A 13,285-nucleotide genomic window follows, 5' to 3' on the forward strand; every position below is an offset into this window, starting at 1 on the left:
GGGGCTAGAGAGGGGGAAGTCTCGCGACATCGCCTTTGGCTGTCTCCGGCGGCGCCATCTTTGTGTCTGGCGAGCGACGGCGCCCGACAGGAGTCCTGAAGCGGGCGGTTCGCTTGCCAAGCTCCAGCCGAGACCGGATCCAGGAAATACGAGGCGGGCCTCGGTGGGAGGGACGCACTGAGGGAGGAGGGAGAAAAGGAAAGGGGGCGGCGGCGGCGGCGGCGGCGGCAGCAGCGGCGGCGGCGGTGGCGGCGGCGGCGGCGGCTCCTCCTCCTCCTCCTCTCACCGGATCCGGTCCCCGTGCGGCGCGCACCCGAGGGGGGTCGGGCGGGGAAGCGGCGCCGGCCCGGACCCCCCCGCGGGAGCAAGCGGCGGGAGAGAAAGTGAGGCAGCGGCAGCGGCAGACCGGGAGCAGCGGCTGCCGGGTGAGTGTCTCTGAGGAGGGCCCGGCACCTGCCTGATTCTGGGCGTCGGGGGTGGCGCCGGGGTGGTCTCGGTGACCCAGCGCCAGGGTGGTGGGCGTGCGCGCTACTGCGGGGGTTCTGGGGGCTCGGCTCGGCCTGGGGTTGCGGCGGACACTAGGAACTGCGGGACTGCTGGAGGTCTGCGCAGGGCCTGGCGCGCCCGCCCCAGACGCCCCGGGAGGCCGAGTAGAGAGGGAGTGGCCGGGGGCCTCGGTTGGCCCTCTCCCCTAGAACGGGGGGTGGGGAGGATGATGTCCTTCCTCGCCGCACCCTGGACATTGCGGAGAGTGAACCTCGGTGGAGGGCTTCAAGCCCCCAGCAAGGCGTTTGGGGATGAGGGCTAATCAGCATCAAGGTTCGGTCTGTTAATGGTGTTGAGATATGCGGGGGAAGGTTAGTAGTAATAGTAATTGTTCTATAAGGGGTTTGTAAATTGGTGGCAGGTGTGGAGTAAGGCGAAAACATTGTCTCCGTTCTTTAACAAAGATCACACAAGCAGTCCTCTGAGGTCCAGTGACAGATTAGAGTTATTCCCAGTTGGAGTTGTGTAGTTTGGTACTGTGTGCCAGCTCATTGAAATGCATAAAAACAGGATTTGGGGGCATGGGAGAGGGGTACGAGGTGGGTTATATATAAAGTAGGGTGCATATAAAGTCAAAGTAAGGACAAAAGCATTTTTGTCCTTAGTGAAACGTAATTTATTTAAATTGCTTAAGGACACTTGTCACCTTTGGTCCAGACAGGGCATGTCAATTCCATGTGTTCTTCAGTGACATTTGTCAATCTGACAATAATTTCGGCGTCTGATGTGTTTATTTTTGGTTTGTAAAAGGAAAAAATGTGTGGGAAAGAAGAACAATTTGATAAACGTGCTTCTTTTGCTCACTTTTTCATTTTGGAAGAATGAAGGGATTTTTTCCCCCTTTTCCTTGTAAATGTTTTCCAGTCGTCTTTCAGAACATTTGTAAGAAGGAAGAAATACTTCGATCAAAAGAAAAGGTTTTCGAGGTGAAAGTTTGGTTTGGGGTTACCGTGTTTTATTTTTTTTTTAAGATTTTATTCATTTATTTGACAGAGAGAGATCACAAGTAGGCAGAGAGACAGGCAGAGAGAGAGAGAGAGGAGGAAGCAGGCTCCCTGCCAAGTAGGGAACCCGATGCGGGACTCGATCCCAGGACCCCGAGATCATGACCTGAGCCGAAGGCAGCGGCTTAACCCACTGAGCCACCCAGGCGCCCGGGGTTACCGTGTTTTAAAGGGCATCATCACCCATAGTAAATTTTGTGATGGTGTCAAGAGTGCAAGCAAATGCTCACACATACTTTAAAGCCTTGTGTCCTATGAAGTTTTTCAACCTAACCTACCCCACTCTTCGTTTGCTTGTGACTGGTTTAATCAAAGGAAAGACTTAGTGAAGATAAATATTAAATATATGACTTTCATCTTAAAATTGAACAGAACCTATGTTCTTTCACTCTGAATTTTCTTCCATGTGTGGATTTGACACAGTCTTCTCAATTATATAGATTTTTCATTAGCAAAATCTGTACAGTTTGTGTTGGAGCGAAGGGAGCTAGCATTGAGTATGTTCAGTCACTGGTTTTGGTGGGTTATGTATATTTGCATTTAATCCTCATAGTCCTTTAATTTAATCCCCATAATCCTTGTGCGGGTAATTCCTGCTGTATAGATAACCACACTAACCTCCTGTATTCTTAAGTAATTTTCCCGAGGAGTTTATATAGCTGGTAAATTGCAGAGCTAGAACCCAAACTCATGTGTGTCTGATTTTAGAAAATGTGCCTTTTCTACTATATTCTGCATAAGTGTGTGTGCTGATAAAAATTTCAGAAAATGAAAATTTTTGTTACAAAGAAACCTTTTAGTTCTTTCGGTAATCTTGAAAGATTTCAGTGTTCTTGGTTGAGGATAATCTTAAGGTTTTTCTTTTCTTTCTCATGTGTTCATTTTTTAGCTAGAGGTAACATTTTAACAGAAGTCTGCTGATTAGTAAGGATTCTTAGCAGCTCATAATGACCTATGTGAAATTCAGATGTTTTCAGTAACTTTGCCTCCAGTTTCAGCATGCCCAGGGTAATTCAGAGATTAAATATTTTGTTTATTTTGGTCCTGAATAGTTTTCAAATTATATTACTAAAATAAAGTAGCAGCTATTTCTAGGGGTCTAAATTTGCTTTATCATAGCTTGGAGGTATACACACATACCCACCCACCTACTTTCTCCAACAAGTGGAGTACTTGATAACAGATGCTGTTTTTCTTCTCTTTAATTTAGTACAGAGGTTTATAGATCCACTTTATCGTTTGCAGAAAATATGGCAGCTATTCTGGGATCCAGCATAATCTGTGGGGCTTGGAGTAAACGATCTTCCAGGTTCCCAGGCAGTGTGGGATATGTCAGTGAAACAGCAGGAAAATCTTGCCAGCGCAGGGCTGATAGACACTGTTGTCCCTTAATGGTCTCTGCTCTTGAGTCTTTGATGTGTTGCTGAGCTTGCCTCCTGGCCATTATCTCTGCTGAGGAGAGAGTTGCACTGGAAGAGTAGTAGCTTAAATAATAGGGGAAAAAACGGATGCTAAGTTTCTGGCACTCATCCTCTAGCTGGATATTTGGTTAGGTTTACCTGTTGAATTAATTATCCCTGGCTGTGAGTTGTGGAAATGTTTTTAGGGAATTTGGGATTTACTGCGCCATCTTTTAAGATGTAAATTGTTTGCGGTGTGTGTGTGTGTGTGTGTGTGTGTGTGTGTGTGTGTGTGTGTGCTTGGTTAAGTAGCCTTGTTTTATGGAAGCCTGAGCTTTAGGGGCTGGAGGTAAAAGATGTCCTGTACTCCTCAGATGCATTTGTGAGTGTGTATGAGTTTGGAACTTTGCTTGAAATACTAACTTGGAGGCCTGACAGGCTGTGTTTGGTCTCAATGAGCAAGTTTTTCATTATAGTTGAACTCCCAAGAAGGAGTTAAATATCGTTCCTTATTTGTGAAGGTAATAACTCATGATATTTGGACTATTGGGGTGAAAAAAATTGACAGATGATAATGTAACTGAGTGCTCACTCTGTAAATAAAAAAGCCTTTCTGAAATGATTTATATTGCCACTGTATAAAGAAAAGGCAGCGGGAAATTATCTCACATGTATTTAGATGTATGTTTTCATATCTTCCACGTAATAAACCTCAATATATTGCCATGGCCACAAATACTCATTTGTTTCAAAGTGAAATGGACCTGAGGAAATACTGGTAACTGTCAAGATGAATTAATTCTAAATTAACTAACTTAAGAACAGTTATTATAGTTTAAATTGTTGGCAGTTCTATTAACTTATTTGTCTGGCCTTCCACCGTCCCACTTCCTGCTTCAAATTTCCTTAGGTTCCTTCCTCTCTTTCTCCTACCGGTTGTTCCTGCTCGTACCTGGAGCCCTTACTTCCCTTAGTTTGAATTGACACCGAAGTCTTTAGCAGAGTGGATGCTGACTGGGAGGGGAAACAATACTCCTCTTAAGTCTGTTCCCATTCTCCCGTTCTCCGAGACCCTGTGCTCTAGGAGATCAAGAAGGATCTGGACAAGACCTCTTCACCCACTTCTTTCTTTATTGAAAAGGAAAATGAGGTATCCAGAGTGAGAGAGGCTGTGTTAAGATCCTTGCCACGGTTTTTTTTTCTTTTCCTCCTCTCTCCTAAGCATTCAGGAGGAAAGTTTGTAAAATCTCTCTGCTCCAGGAGCAGGCCCAGCTCCCTTGTCCTTTTCTGCAGCCCACCCTGACCCCTACACTTTTCCGCAGGTCCTTTCAGCTGCCGTCTCGCCTTTCATCCTTCTCTCTCAAGTAGGTCTTGCCTGTCTTATCCCAGGATCTCCCACTGCTGCTCTGCCTTTTTGTCCTAACTCTGAAACCTCGTGCAGTACCAAATGCCGTCTTTCCTGCCGTTTCTCCTGCTCGGCCTCAGTCGTGGAATCCTAGGCCTGTGGTCCTAGGGGAGGGAACAATTCTACTCCAGGGCTGAGTGGGGCAGGGGTGCTTGGATTTATTCTAGGTTGATTGCTAGATGAGTTTTCCCATAGAAACATTGCCCATGCAGGTTTGGAATTTGTTATACTTCTGTAACCTTATGGGTGTTTTAGCTTTTGTGGACTCCTTTGGAAGCCTGCCACATAGACCTTTGTTTGCTGGGAAGGCAAGTTCTGAGCTTCAAATAGATGATTTAAAAAAAAATCAGCCTGTGCTCCAGAAGTTGTTGGGAGTTGCATGCTTTTTGTTAATTACTCAGTGAGATGGTATGGAGCACACCTTTTAGCTGTCCAAAATTAGATATGTTATGTGGATCAGGTGGCTCTTTTGGGAGATAAACTGATAGCCTTTTTAGATTGTCAGGCAAGAATTTCTGAATTTAGGCACATGTTTTGAAATGTAGTTCTTTGGTCTGTCTCAGGTTAATATTTGTCCTTAAAGCACTTGTTACAGTGTTGTGGAAAGAACAGAGTTTTATTTTGTCATAAAAAGAATATCTTGTTCCTACAATTTCTTGTTGCTGTTTTGGACTGTTTTGAAACTTTTCAAGGGTATTTGAACTCTAGCAGTTACTTTATCCTAGTTTACTTAATGGTAAACAGTGACAATGTGTTTATGTTGAAGATTTTGAAGAAGTTTTATTAGTCTGTTGAAGCTACATGCCTTTACTACTGTTAGTAGTGTTCAAACATGTTAAGTGAGGGATTTCAAGCAAAATACATTTTAAATTTATTCTCTGTAAATGTGCTCAGTGTTTACTTGGTGGAAAGATAGATTCTTAATAAAAGGCAAGATGGGTCTCTATCTCCTTTTTTTTTTGTCCCAAATCACTCTTGTTTCAAAAGTAGAGTAAGCACCCTTTATTTATTTTAAGAGTTTGCCAAATTATTTAATGATACACAGAGTGCAATGGTTAAAAATATTTCTCAGGGTAAAATGCTTCAATGTTCAAATCTTACTTTTGACACTAGCTCTGTGATCTTGGGCAAGTTGCTTAATCACTGACCTGTTTCCTCATTTTTGAAATTGGGGTAGTGTAATACTTAACTCACAGGATTTTTGTTAGAATTAAGTGAGCCAGAAGATGTATAGTGTATTTTTAGAACATAACTAGTGATGATAAATACTGAAGAAGAGTTAGTTTTTTAAATTTTATTATGTTGTCATCATTATTGTTACTTCTGCTGTTACTACATTCTCAGATGACACCCCTTCTGTTCTGGGTGTGTGTGTGTGTGTGTGTGTGAGAGAGAGAGAGAGAGAGAGAGAGACTGTGAGAGAAAGATAACATTTTTTATTTCGTAGTAATTTTTCATGTAAAGCTTATGGGGGGCCAGGGAGAGCAGTGTATTAACTGTTGGATAGATCCAAAATGGGTTGTAGTGCAGGAAATACATAAAATATTAAGGTAAATTTTTTTCAGCAACACCATTCCTATTATAAGAAACTGTGCCACTTTGATACATGAGCAAAACTGGATTATGTGTGTAATTGCGGTGTCTTTTATTTAAATTTCTTTAGTTATCTTGGCTTCTATAAGGCCAAATTCTGTGTAGAGGGAGCCTCAATTTTTAAGTGGTCCATTTGTAAGAGTATCTTTTTTTAAAAAAGATTTTATTTATTTATTTGAGAGAGAGAATGAGAGAGAGAGAGCAGAAGAAGGGGGAGGGTCAGAGGGAGAAGCAGACTCCCCAGTGATCAGGGAGCCCAATGACGGACTCGATCCTGGGGTTTCAGGATCACGACCTGAGCCGAAGGCAGTTTTCAACCAACTGAGCCACCCAGGGGCCCTGTAAGACTTTCCTTTTGAAATTCACCACCATTTTCCCATAGAAATAATGTCACATATGGCCTTCAGATTCCCAGGCCAGTCCCACATAACTGAATTTGAAGACTGATAGTGCTCTATAAATTAACATGTATGTATAACAGTGTCTCAACAAGAATATGCACTGAGCGCCTCAGGTACTGCAAGATTATGAACACAATCTTGATGATGGAATGGGGAGGCACATTCCTTCACAATCCTAGCAAGGACTCCCAGGTCTTGGGCAGAGAGCTTGTCCTCTAAGTGGATGCTGAGGACAGGATGAGTAGTGAGACCTGGTCTCTAGAAAGGAGACGTTTTTTCCTGGTGTGGCTCCTCAAAAGGCTGTTTAGTATGCTGGTTGTCCTCAGATCTCCGTTCCGTCACTTACAGAACTTCTCATCTGTAAAACGTAGGTATTAGTACTGTAATGCCTACCGTAGAGATTCTTGGGAGGGTTGAATGTGTTAATATATGTAAAGCACTTAAAACAGCAGCAAGCCCGTAGTTGAGTGCATAAGTAACATTATACACATATTTATTATTGTTACCATTAGGACAGCTAGAATACCCCCCTCTCTCTGGGGCTCATTCACTTAAGCCCTACAGCCTGGCAACAGGCTCCATGCTCCTTGGGAAGTCTGGTTGCCCCTCTCCCTCTGCTTCTCATGACTGTTCATGTGTGCGCGCGCTCTCTGTCGCGCGCGCTCTCCCCCCCCCCCAAATAAATAAAATCTTTAAAAAAATGAAAGAGTCCTGTGATAGAAAGAATGCTGTGGGGATGGAATGGAGAGTAAAGCATTTTTATATTGTAAAAATGTTTCACAGGATTAAATGGGTTGTTTTATGTACTGTATACTTTTGATGGAGTTAGCTTCAGAATGACAAGTCATTTTTCCTTTTAAAAGTGTTAAAGTTGGGGCACCTGGGTGGCTCAGTCTGTTAAGCGTCTGCCTTCAGCTCAAGTCATGATCACAGGGTCCTGGGACTGAGTCCCACGTGGGGCTCCTGAGCTGCCTCTCCCTCTGCCCGTCCTCCCCACTCATGCTTTCTCTCTTTCATATAAATAAAACCTTAAAAAAGAAATAAAAATGTTAAAGTAACATAGAAAGCATACTTTCTTCATATTAGATGTAGAAGCTAACTGGAATGATTGGAGAAATTAATTTTTTTGAGCTTACTGATTTAATAAGAAATTAATATTATGTTAGTACTATGATTTTATTGTCATTAATTGAGTTTTTTTTACTATGTACTGATTTCAGGTTGTGGTCATGATTTTTTTTTGGTCTTTTTCGGGGTTACCATATGCTATAGGTGCCATTGTCATTGTAAATTACCACACATGCTTTAAGTTTGTTGTCAGAGTCATCATTTAGTGTAAACAGAACATGATCTGTTAGGTTGCTCATCATGAATTGTACTTTTAGAAAGTCTTTATCTTTTCTGCTCCAGAAATAGCTTTTGGCTATTAGTCATGGATGGCAAAGAAATTAATTTTGACTTGGTAACATTTGGATGAAAATGTTTCAATTGAATATAGCATGTACTGAGAGTCACTGCCAGTAGACAGATTCTCCTGCTGGGTGGGAATCCTCTAGAACTTAAAGAAAATTGGAAAAGTGATGAATTTGACTAAATAATTTTGTTTCTATTTATGGAGAGCTGCTTATGACCTTGGACAAATCAGCCAATTCAGAAGACCTTGGATTCTTTATAAAATTAGGACACTTGACTAGATATGTGAATCTATTAGTTCACTTCTTAGATTTGAAAGACCTTGTTATTTAATAAAAACTAAGATCAAGTGGCTTGTGTTAGAGTTTTATGAATCAATACTAGTCATTAGATCTAGATATAAATCAGTTTACCTTTTTGGGTTTGAATAGTTTCAGACCAATTTTACTGTAAGTTTGAGAGTTTCTAGTTGGTTTGGCACTTCTATGAATTTTTTTTTTTTTTTTTGGGTAGTGTGTCGTGTAATACCTGCTTTTCAAGTTTTAGTTAGTTATTTGATTTCTGTGATTTGACCTGAACCAATCAAACTTTTTTTGCTCTCCTATTCCCTAACAAATTTTGAAAAATAAGTACTCCTTCATACTTAAAAAAGAATTTATTAAAATTTTATTAAAGATGCAGAAAGCATACATCCAGTAGTAAACAGCTCAGTGAATTTTCACAACTGAACACACTTTTGTGCCAGCACCCAGATCAAGAAAGTGAACATTACCAGCCATTTAGAAGCCCCCTTTTGTGCCTTTCTGATCATTTACTACCCTACCCATCCCTCCATTTCCCTTTTTTTAAAAAATAACTGGAAGTTTGTATCTCTTCATCTCCTTCACCATTTTCCTGACATTTAACATCCCATGGTTTTTCTACTTTTGTGTTTATGTAAATGGGATCCTCCTGTAGTCTTGGGTGACATTCTGAATATGAGATTTATTTATATATTGTGTATAGTTGTAGGCTGTTTCTTCTCATTAGGGTATATTCTTTGTGTGGCTATATCACTATTATTCTGTTATTGATGGATATGTAGGTAGGTCTCAGTTTTTGGAGAATGTGTTTGTAACCTTGGAGTAGGCAAAGATTTCTTAAACAAGACTTTTCAATAAGTATTTCTTGAGGAGTTCCCACTGGAGAAAGAAGAGAGAACTGGACATCTGAAACATTTTTTTAAATGTTAATAAATAGTAAAATCATACTTTAACTCTCAGGGAAAGTGTCAGTATTTACAACTAAATTTTCTAGGTGACTGAAGTTTGTGTTTTTATAGCTATTTTGGGCTGAATTCTTTCAAGAATGTGTCATGTACTTCATTGACAATTTTGACTTGCTGATTTGTAGAAGTTCTTTATTATGTGCTAGAAATGAGCCCTTGCTGGTTTCATGAGCATGTTTTTTCATTTTTGGTGTGTCTTTTGATAAATCAAAATTCTTTAAAGTCTAATTTAGAAATAGTTTCCTTTGTATTTAGATTAGATACCAGGTTCAGTTTAAAAATATGTTTCCCTATCTCGAGGTCTTGAAGATATTTTCATTCATCTTCCAGAAGCTATATTACTTTGGCTTTGTACCTGAAATTGATTTTTGTGCATTGTGTGAGAAAGGGGACAATATCGTTGTTTTCTTTTTTAAAGGATTTTATTTATTTATTTGACAGAGAAAGAGAGATCATAAGTAGGCAGAGAGAGAGGGGGAAGCAGGCTCCCCACTGAGCAGAGAGCCCAGTGCGGGTCTCAATCTCAGGACCCTAAGATCATGACCTGAGCTGAAGGCAGAATACTGAGCCAACCAGGTTCCCCAGTATCATTGTTTTCTACATGGCTAGTTAATTGTCCCAGCACAGTGTTTTTCCTACTTTTGTTGGAAATCAAATATCTATGTGTTCGTGGTTCTGTTTCACAGCTGTCTATTCCGTTCCATTGCTCACTGTACTGATACCACACTCTGTTCTTCACTAAAACTTTATTCTAAGTCTTTTTTTTTAAAAGATTTTATTTATTTATTTGACAGACAGAGATCACAAGTAGGCAGAGAGGCAGGCAGAGAGAGACGAGGAAACAGGCTCCCCGCTGAGCAGAGAGCCCGATGCGGGACTCGATCCCAGGACCCCGGGATCATGACCTGAGCTGAAGGCAGAGGCTTTAACCCACTGAGCCACCCAGGCGCCCCTATTCTAAGTCTTGATGATCATTAGAACAAGTTCTTCCACCTGCTTGTCTTTTCCGAGCATCTTGGGTATTCTTGGCCCTTTGCACATATATAATGTGGTTTAATATCATCATGTCACTTTCCACACATCACATGTATGCACACAAAAAAATCTGTTGTATTTGGAAATTGGATTTCTGTGAATTCTGTAGAGCAGTTTGGAATTGACATCTTTATCTTTTTATTTTCTAATTCATGATCATGATCGGCTCTGTTTATTTAGGCCCTCTTTAAATTCTCTCAGTAATGTTTGTAATTTTCTTCAGAGAGATCTGTAACATTTAAGATTTTTATTCCTATGCAAGTTGGGGCAGCCACTTTGCAGAACAGTGTGGAGATTCCTTAAGAAATTAAAAATAGAGCTTTCCTATGACCCTGCAATTGCACTACTGGGTATTTACCCCAAAGATACAGATGTAGTGAAAAGAAGGGCCATCTGTACCCCAGTGTTCAAAGCAGCAATGGTCACGGTTGCCAAACTGTGGAAAGAACCAAGATGCCCTTCAGTGGACAAATGGATAAGGAAGATGTGGTCCATATACACTATGGAGTATTATGCCTCCATCAGAAAGGATGAATACCCAACTTTTGTAGCAACGTGGACGGGACTGTAAGAGATTATGCTGAGTGAAATAAGTCAAGCAGAGAGAGTCAGTTATCATATGGTTTCACTTATTTGTGGAGCATAACAAATAACACAGAGGACATGGGGAGATGGAGAGGAAAAGGGAGTTGAGGGAAATTGGAGGGGGAGATGAACCATGAGAGACTATGGACTCTGAAAAATAATCTGAGGGTTTTGAAGGGGTGGGGGTGGTGAGAGGTTGGGGGAACCAGGTGGTGGGTATTATGGAGCGCTCGCTTGCATGGAGCACTGGGTGTGGTGCATTAACAATGAATTCTGTTACGCTGAAAATAAATTTAAAAAAAAGATTTTTATTCCTAGATATTTGATATTTTTGATATTGTAGTTTTTAAAGAGATCATTTTGTTGCTTATCAAAATACAGTTGACTTTTATATCAACCTTATATGTAACAATTGTGCTAAATGCTTATTACCTTTAGTAATTTATTGTTCAGGCTTCTTGTTTCTTTTGAATTGCTCTACTTTTGTTTCTTAGTGCTGACTAAGATTATATTATTGAATAGAAGTGGAAATACAGGGTACCATTGTCTTGTTCTTTTTGCAAATGGGAAACTTTCAGTATTTCTTCATTAAATATGTATTTGCTTTAATTTTTTTCCAGTTACCCTCTAATAAAGGAACTTTATTCTGTTCTTAGTTTGCTAAGGGCTTATCTCATGAGTGATACTGGATTCTTAGCTAATATTTATTGTTAAAAAGGAATTATGATTTTGCTCCTCAAATCAGATTATACCTATTGATTTCCTAAAGATAAATCAACTTTACATGGAATAAACCCAGTTAGTTACAGTTAGCATCACAATTTCATTAGGAGTTTTGGGTCTTTGATCTTGAGTGAAATTGGCATCTAATTTTGTTTCCTTGTACTGCCCTTGTCAGGTTTTGGTGGCCTTGTAAAATGAGTTAAGGAATATACCTACTCTTTCTATTCTCTGGAAGAGAGTGTGTTAAGATTGGTTTTCTTTCTTTTTTTTTTTTTTAAAGATTTTATTTATTTATTTGTCAGGGATAGAGGGAGAGAGAGCAAGCGAGCACAGGCAGACAAGAGAGGCAGGCAGAGGCAGAGGGAGAAGCAGGCTCCCTGCCGAGCAAGGAGCCCAATGTGGGACTCGATCCCAGGACGCTGGGATCATGACCTGAGCTGAAGGCAGCTGCTTAACCAACTGAGCCACCCAGGCGTCCCATGGTTTTCTTTCTTTTTTAAAGGTATGTTAGAATTGAGCCCTGAAGCCGTTTAGACCTAGAGTTTTCTTTGCAGGAAAGCTTTTATTTCTTTTATTTTTTTATTTTTATTTTTATTTTTTTTTTAAAGATTTTATTTATTTATTTGAGAGAGAGAGAGTGTGAGAGAGAGCATGAGCGAGGAGAAGGCCAGAGAGCGAAGCAGACTCCCCATGGAGCTGGGAGCCTGATGTGGGACTCGATCCCGGGACTCCAGGATCACGCCCTGAGCCGAAGGCAGTCGTCCAACCAACTGTGCCACCCAGGCGTCCCTATTTCTTTTATTTTTAAAAAATATTTAATTTATTTATTTGACAGAGATCACAAGTAGGCAGAGAGGCAGGCAGGCGGTGGGGGAAGCAGGCTCCCTGCTGAGCAGAGAGCCCAATGTGGGGTTCAATCCCAGGACCCAGAGACCATGACCTGAGCTGAAGGCAGAGGCTTAACCCACCGAGCCACCCAGTTGCCCCAGGCAGGAAAGGTTTTAATTACAGATTCAAGTTTTAAAGTAAGAGTAGTAGTATACTTCAGGTTTGTTTCTATTTTTTTTAAAAGTTTTTTAAATTTATTTATTTGACAGACAGAGATCACAAGTAGGCAGAGAGGCAGGCAGAGAGAGGAGGAAACGGGCTCCCTGCTGAGCTAGAGTCGGATGTGGGCCTCGATCCCAGGACCCTGAGATCATGACCTGAGCCGAAGGCAGAGGCTTTAACTCACTGAGCCACCCAGGGGCCCTGTTTCTTTTTTTTTAATTGAAGTACAAACATTGTAACATATAACATTGTATCAGCCCTACAACACAGTGATTCCATATTTGTATGTATTGCAAGATGATGACCACAATAGGTTTAGCTAACATCTTTCACCATACATAGTTACTACCCCAGTTTTTTTCTTTTGATGAAGACTTTTAAGATTTACTGTCTTAGAAGCTTTCAAGTGTGCAATACTCTATTATTAACTATAGTTACCATGATGTACATTACATCCCCAGGACTTATTTTATAATTGGAAGTTGATACTTTTTGACCTCCTTCATCCATTTTGCCCACCACTACTTGCTACCTCTGGCAGCCACTAATCTAGTCTGTTCTCTGTATCTATAAGCTTTTTTTTTTGGGGGGGGGGGAGATTCTACGTATAAATGAGATCATACAGTATTTGTCTTTTTTATTATAAATAATGCTGCAGTGAATATGGGAGTTAGTGTTTTGGGGGTGGTTTTGGGTAGATACCCAGAAGTGAAATTGCTGGATCATAAGGTAGTTCTGTTTTTAATCTGTTGAGAAACTTCCATACTGTTTTCCATGGAGGTGGCTCCATTTGCATTCCTACCAGCAGTGGACAAGGTTCCTTTTTCTCCACATCCTCACTAGCACTTGTTATTTTTTGTTTC

At 40.8% G+C, this 13,285-nt stretch overlaps 1 protein-coding gene across 1 annotated transcript in view; it reads left to right on the forward strand.

Moving 5' to 3' along the window:
* Positions 1 to 278: 278 nt before the first annotated feature.
* TAB3 (TGF-beta activated kinase 1 (MAP3K7) binding protein 3) overlaps positions 279 to 13,285 on the forward strand; it is a 91,477-nt gene continuing 78,470 nt past the window's right edge. Inside the window, exon 1 of the mRNA XM_044236063.1 lies at positions 279 to 425. The gene's annotated coding sequence lies outside the window, so the exon portion shown is untranslated. The remainder of the gene's footprint in view (positions 426 to 13,285) is intronic.

The sequence above is a fragment of the Neovison vison genome, chromosome X (assembly GCF_020171115.1).
Source record: "Neovison vison isolate M4711 chromosome X, ASM_NN_V1, whole genome shotgun sequence".
In the NCBI taxonomy this organism is placed as follows: domain Eukaryota; kingdom Metazoa; phylum Chordata; class Mammalia; order Carnivora; family Mustelidae; genus Neogale; species Neogale vison.